Genomic DNA, 7,890 nt, shown 5'->3' on the forward strand with positions numbered 1-7,890 from the left:
GTCTTGGGCTGGCCCTGGAAATCTGCATTCCAGCCAATGGGGTTGATTTGAATAAGGGGTGCCAACTTGAACAAAATATTGAGGGTGGGGGGAGTAAGCCCTGCCCCACATAATAGATCACGAGATGTGGCGTGCACACACCATTTGAATGGCAATGCCCATCAATTGGTGGGGGCTCAAATATTTTAGGGGGGGGCAAGGGGACCTCAGCCCCATGGAATTTAATACTATACTGTGTTTTGGTGTTACATGAGTGCTCCTTGGGCTCATTTGCTTCCTCCTCTCTCACCTTGTGGCTTGCCTGACTTTCTCTTTCACAGCAATTCAGAGTTTGTTGGACATCTGAAGTGGGCAAACTATGCATTGCACAAAGCACAGTCTGCCTGCAAATCCAAAACTAGGTCTTTGGATTCATATTTGAATGTTTGCCCAGTTTGGCTGTAATGAAAAACTATGGTTGGCTATGAAAGGGGATGTCGAGGAGAACACGGGCCAATATGGGAAAGGCAAGGGGAAGGAACATGAGCCTGAAATGTGAGCCTGACTTTATATTACAGTCTGCACCAGCTTGATAAGGGTTATTGGATAACTTGACGTGTGTGTGTGTGTGTGTGTGTGTGTGTTTTCACCCATTTATAATGCAGCTCCATCCCTCCCCCCCACTGCCCAGTGTGCCCTTGGACTTCAGCAACACATTTCTAGCTGTGGGCTTGCATTTTGCATAACTGTATAATTTACACCTAAATCTCTCGCTTAAACCAAGACTGTCATTATCACAACTGTCTAGGATGATTTCTAAAAGTCTTTGAACCCATTAACATCCCTGGCACAGTTCCCTATTAGGTCGTGTTTAGAGGATGTTAGATTGCAAAATAAATATTATTTACCCCCCCCCCCTTGTTTATGTGATCAGACTTTGGGCATTTCATCCTACATTTTTGACTTCTTGCTACATACTTGCTCTTTGTAAACTGCTCGGGGGGGGGGGACTACGGTTCCCAGGATTCTCTGTGTGAAGCTACATGCTTGAAATGTGCTTCCCTGGCATATTTTCAGCACCAGGCAAGTACTTACCACCCAGCTTTTGTTGGACGGTATAGTATGGATGTGGGACGCGAGTGGAGCTGTGGGTTAAACCACAGAGCCTAGGGCTTGCCGATCAGAAGGTCGGCAGTTCGAATCCCCGCAACGGGGTGAGCTCCCATTGCTCGGTCCCTGCTCCTGCCCACCTAGCAGTTCGAAAGCACGTCAAAGTGCAAGTAGATAAATAGGTACCGCTCTGGAGGGAAGGTAAACGGTGTTTCCGTGCGCTGCTCTGGTTTGCCAGAAGCGGCTTAGTCATGCTAGCCACATGACCCGGAAGCTGTACGCCGGCTCCCTCGGCCAATAAAGCGAGATGAGCGCCGCAACTCCAGAGTTGGTCACGACTGGACCTAATGGTCAGGGGTACCTTTACCTTTACCTATGTTATGGATGTGGTCTCAGTAACATCATGAAGGAAGGCAATCTGCAGACATCTGCTTGAAACTTGCAGAAGACTTCCCATCCTCATTCACATGAGCAGAAAGGAATAGGCACCATTTGGACTATGGGTGCTGCCAGATGGATATTTATTATGGGATTGGTGCTCCTCATGAATGCACATTTTTGCTGTAACCACATGGCGTTGCTGGCATCAAAATGCCTCATTAAATTTGAAATTTTCCTATTCTGGGAAAAGCCCAAATGACCAATATATTAATATGTAAATTTGCCAAATGAAGTCCCTGTCTGGAAGCACCTTGCATTTAGCAAATATGCTTCTGGAACAACCCTCCTTTTCAGTGACTGTCATGTGACTCTCCACTGCTGGCCCAAGACCTTTTGCTGCCTAAAATGGAGCCCAAAATGTTCCCACCCACCACTACCAGGGTGACCACTTGGAAATGTTTTGCTGCACCATTCGGACACAAATGTTTGCCTCCAACTATTCTGCAGCGTTGTCTGAAGCAGGTTGCTCAATCCTGCTGTGACGCAGGACCAACCCATTTCATCTTCAGTCTAAGGAAGACATTTCCACCCAGTTTTAATCAAGGGCGATGGAGTGTTGGCCTGGGTATCAAATGTTTCAGAAACTCTGGTATAGTGCCTTTTAGCTGTGCTTGTTAGAAACCCCTCCGTTCACTGCTTCTGTTCAGGAGACAGTATTAAGTTTCTGTAGTACACCGTGTAACATTCTGCATGTCCTCGAAGGCATTTACAAATATCAGATGAGGAGAGAAAGAAATAAGGACAGTAAGTGTGAACTTACTACAGTTTTATCTTCCCTCACACAGGTACTGATATAATAAATCTATAAATATCTTCCCTGATTCAAAAGACAAATTTGTGTGTTTAATAGATTCATGTTCCACTTCTTCAAGAGGCTTTTTGAGGTGTGTATAAAGCATGAATCAAATGTTTAGAATAAAAGTTAAAGTAAAAGAAAAAAGCAGGAGGTAAAAATAGCTAGCAGCAGAACATTAAAACAAGTAACTCTAAAATGCAGAGATGAAAACTCTTAAAAGTAGCAAATAGAACTAAAAGGCAGTGCTTTTTTTCTGGGAGGGCGCAGGGGTACGCATACCCCTAAACATTTTGTGAATCTTTGTACTTTTGTCCATTTACTGTATTTATTTTTCCCAATTTGAAATATAAAATGGGGATTTTCTTGAGTCAAAATGAAAGTATTGCAAACATTTTTTAAGGAAAAAAGCACTGCATGTAGGGAACTGTTAGGTATATATGGGCCCAGGGAGGGCATTCCAGAGCTGAGGTGCCACCACTGAGTAGGTACGATCCCTCATCCCCACTAAGCTTACCTCGGCTGGTGGGGCAGCTCTAAAAGGGTCTCCCCAGATTCACTCAAAATTTTGGGCCAATTAAGTCAGGGGTATGCAGTCCTTCAGACAGCCTGGTTGTAAACCACGCACAGGTATTGAGCATTAGGTGAAGACAAACACCTTCTCAGGTGCATACAGCAATGTAAAAATGAGATTTGAAATGCAGAGGAGAGAAACAACCTCACTGCATTTTAAGCCAATAATGTGTGCTGTACACGGCTCTAGTCAGGTTACAGTTTATACAGAATCCATTTTCACCTGATGAAGAAACATGCTGGGATCATGTTTGTGAAATATGGTTGGCAGGATAAAACAAACCAAAATGTACTTTGGCCTTTCCCCCTTGTTTCAGATTCTAGTTTAAACCAAATGAGAAAAGGGCCTTGAAAGAAGAAGGAAAACGGAATGGAAATAGGATAATATTCCCTTTGCAACTAAATGGGTTTTATTGTTAATTATGTTGCTCTTGTGAGCAATTGTATCCATGTTTTTTTAGTAAAATTTGCACAGAAAAGCAGGCTCGTTTCCTATGGTTATGATGTTTCTCCTGTAAAAGAGCCTTTGGGGGAATTATTATAAAAGCCTGTTCAATGTTCTGAGGGCATATATCATATAGTGCCAATGGAACATTTTCAGTGGCTTCCAAAATCAAATATATTGAAGCAATATTGAGCTTGCATTTTCTTTCTCCCAATTTGACTTTCTATTCCTGTACCGTGTGGCCATTTCTAGTTCCTCACCCTTGTCTACAAAACGCTTCCCAGAACACCCCTCTTGTGCATTTGTGTTGGTAAAAACTAAAACAAATTGGGAAACATCATTTGCTGCTTTAATGTGTAACAATTTGCTTTCATTAAAAACAACTTGTTTGTAGCCTCTCTTTATGCAGAGCAAATGCATTAGAATATGTATAACTACATCATACGTTAAGAGCTCGCAATGACAAGACATTAGCAAGATCTCTCAAATTCCGCAAGAGCTCCTCTAATAGGAAGTGCCAGGCTTTCCATTATCATATCTCCAATCCGCTCTGCCAATCTACTTTATTTTTGCCCTCAGCCTTAATGTGCAGAATGAATGAATGCTAGGACAAGACAGTCGCTGAAAATATTCCAAAAGAAGACTCTGAATTGTTATTCAAGGTCATGATGAGAGCTATTGTGCAATTTATTTCTGACTTGCCTAGTCCGAGATTAGGGATGGATGATTCTGTCAATGCAGGTTTCTCTGTTTTCCAGTCTTAAGTGCAATTTGTCACATTTCTGCATCAGTCTGCAATTTTTATTTTATTTTTTTTAAAAGGTCCTAACAGAAATTGGTCAGCATTTTAGTGCACACTGCTCCCGATGTCCTCATTTTTGTATGCAAGTTTGCCTAATATGCACATTTTTGCATATAATGCATTTAAATGCTATTTTCAACAATATGTGCATTTTTATGCCCACTGTCCCCTATGATGCATGCTTTTGTACATCATTTTTGGATTGGAGAAATGCTTTGCAAAATTCAGGAAAGGGTGGGATTTCTTTCGGTTCACATATTGCTTTGGGAGGCATGCATTGGGTAGGTTTGTATTGAAGTGAGAACCAAACCTATTTCCTTATCCTTCCCGGCCTTCCATTTCCGTCTCATTAAGAGTTCCATCTCATGCAGAGTTGACCCGTACAGTGCAGGAAGTGGGCCTTTAGTGTGGTGGCCCCCGACCCTTGAAACTACCTCCTGTTACACATCAGATAAGTTGCTTTTTGGTACCTACTGATGTTCTTCCTCTTTCAACAAACCTTTTAAGTGGATGTATTTTTCTTCGTTTTATCCCAATCTGTATCAGGATTAGGTTTGAAATTGTTTTTACTGATGAAATTGATTCAGTTGGTTTTACATCTGAAATGGTTTTACATGTGTTTTATATTGTTGTGGTTTCTGTAGTTAAAGGGCTTTGAGATATTCTATAGGAAGCATATACTGAAACGAACTAACTTTGCCCCCAGCAGTCCACTTTCTCACGCACAACCTGGTACCTGGCTCATCACTGAAGCTTCTGCTCTGAGAGAGTCTAGAGAGGAAAGGAAGAAAGGTCAAGCAGCTCAGCTTACTGATGAACTGATGCAGAGATGTGGGGTGGGGGTGGACTCCCTGTGCAGCACTGTACCTCATAGCCCTGCGCTAGTCTTTCTAATGTCGTCCTGCAGAGATGCCGGCAATTAGTGGGATGGGGGAGATGAGCTTGCTCACCTCATGACACTGGGGCCTATCTTGGCAAGATAACAATGTCAACATGAAGTGCTCTTTAACCGCAGAAGCTCAGTTATGTATAAGGCCCTTGTCAGTTCTTCTGGGAAGTGCTGGCATTTTATATTAATCCCTGAAGAATTACATTAGCTGCTTTTTTGCTTCTGAGACTAATTCAATCCAGTTAGGCTCAGGTAAAAATTAGCAAATTAAAAAATTGAGAGTGTTTCTCCATTTGTATAATCTACCAGAGTCTGCCACCTCTCTGTTCTACGACTTGAGACAGGGATGGTGAACTTGTAACCATTCAGATGTTGGACTCCAGATCCCATCTTCCTCAGCCAGCATGGTCAGGGAGAATGGAAGCTGTATTCCAACAACACCTGAAACAAAACTGACGGCAACAATTAGAACGCAATCTATCCAAAATCTCAAACAGTGGAAGTGTGTAGACGAATACATGGTTAAAAGATGCTCCAACAAAAAATTATTGATATGTATAGATTGATCTCACAAAGTTAATATAAACAGAAATACAAGAATGTATGTTTAAATTATTAAGATATAAGAGTACAATCACAATGATAAAGTTATAATATAAAAATTAAGAAGTCATGCACGGGTGGAGGGAAGACACAGGGTTACAACATAGGGAAAAGATAAAATGCAAGTAAGAAATGACTAAATGTTGCTACGTAATGAAATGAAAAATGTGAATTTGCAAGTATAATATATATGTAATACTATGTAAAAATTGTGTGTGTGTGTGTATATATATATATATATATATATATATATATATATATATATAATTGATAACACCTGAAAGAACAATTACATGACCATCCATCCAGCCTTACTTCCTGCCACACTCTCCATGCCTGCGCTCTGCCACTCCAGCTTGAAAACAATAGCCAACACCTGCCAAGATCTTGGCCAATCTCCTGGAGAGACCTTGGAAAAACTTGGGCCCTCAGGAAGAACCTCTCTCGCTCTGAAGACAGAGTCCAAAGCCACCTTGAAGAGCCCCAGTTCAGAGATGCCTCCCCTGTCCTGAGACCCACCTTGATCCCTGATTCTCTACCACTGTCCCCTCAGGCCTTGGGAGCAAAAGCATGGGTAGTCTTAATACTACTTAGTTTTGTTTGCTCATGACTTGGGGAGCATTTGATGATAATGTTGTGTATTTGGTGGGCAGAAGTTTAAAGGTGAAGAACCACTGGTCAGCAGATTCTGTCTGCATTCTCCTCTGTAATCTGCCATCTGCTACATCCTGTAGCCGGGAGCACTGCCTTCAGGACAGGCAAAATGCCATTATGTTGGAATGGCATTAGGAGAGATCAGTGAGAGAAAATTAAGGAGGTTAACTAGGTACAGCATTCCAAGCTGGGAACGTCACAGCAGCTGTGGCTTGGACGGCACTGCCTATTTTTAATAGGATGTGTCCTTAGACTTGGACTCCTCATAGAGGATTGCATTTTGAGATGATTTCTGTAGGTGTGTGGGCCCAAGTGTTTCCTCCTTTGCTGAACTAATAAGCAGAAGCATATATTTGATTTCAAAGTCAAATATATATATACTGCTCACTCTGCCAGACCCACTTCCTACAAAAGATCCATGGGATGGCTGCCACTTAGCTGGATCACAGTAATGTTAGCACAGTGTCACCTAGCCGGCCATTTAACTGAAGTGGCTCCCAACTTCATTATAGAACTATCAAACAAACCATCAATCTTATAACTGAAGCAGCAATCCCCTGCTCTATAGATCAGAACCTATATGGGAAAAGAACACCCATCATGGCATCAGCACCCCTTCCAAGCTCTGCTGTGAGTTTCAGTAGAATATGGATTCCAGCCATCCTGCTTTCCTGCTGGTGTAAACACCATGTGACCTCATCTATGTTCTCAGAAATGTAGTCCCTAGGTCCCTTCTCTAAACCCATCTGGGCTTCTTGAGTGGCCTCCCAAATGCCACATTAAAGTTCACAGATGCTGGTGCTGCTGAAGGTAGGTGCTTGTGGTGGTTGCCCACCTTGCCTGTACTTTGAATCAGAAGGATCTCGAGATGCAAAGTCTTTCCTCCTCCTAGGTACAGTCTTCCACCTCTGAGGTTCAGCCACATCCTTTTGTTACCCCAAGTAGCAGTAGCCCCTAACCTGAGGACTGTATCCTAGGAGTTGCTATAAACCTATCCTTTGGGGTGGGAAAGGATTTAGCATCCTCTGTGGTATAGAACAGGTTCCTACAGCTAATTTATTAGATTTCAACTTATTCTTTGGGATTCCAACAAGCAAAGGCATCATTCCTAGATGAAACATTGGAAGAATAACTTGAAAAGTGAGTGGGATAGAAATCTTACATATGACTGTAGAGGGATGCAACCTATGTAGAATATATTATCAAGTATTACTGGATGCATTCTAAGAAATGGGGGAATAGTCACTATATAAGTGTAGACTTGCTGATCAGAAGGTCGGTGGTTCAAATCCCCGCGACGGGGTGAGCTCCCGTTGCTCGGTCCCTGCTCCTGCCAACCTAGCAGTTCGAAAGCACGTCAAAGTGCAAGTAGATATATAGGTACCGCTCCGGCGGGAAGGTAAATGGCATTTTCGTGCGCTGCTCTGGTTCGCCAGAAGCGGCTCAGTCATGCTAGCCACATGACCCAGAAGCTGTACGCTGACTCCCTTGTCCAATAAAACGAGATGAGCACTGCAACCGCAGAGTTGATCACGACTGGACCTAATGGTCAGAGGTCCCTTTACCTTTAAGTGTAGAGAAACTGAGGCTCCAATGCTCTA

This window comes from Podarcis tiliguerta, assembly GCF_965153285.1.
Source record: "Podarcis tiliguerta genome assembly, chromosome: 12".
Lineage (NCBI taxonomy): Eukaryota > Metazoa > Chordata > Lepidosauria > Squamata > Lacertidae > Podarcis > Podarcis tiliguerta.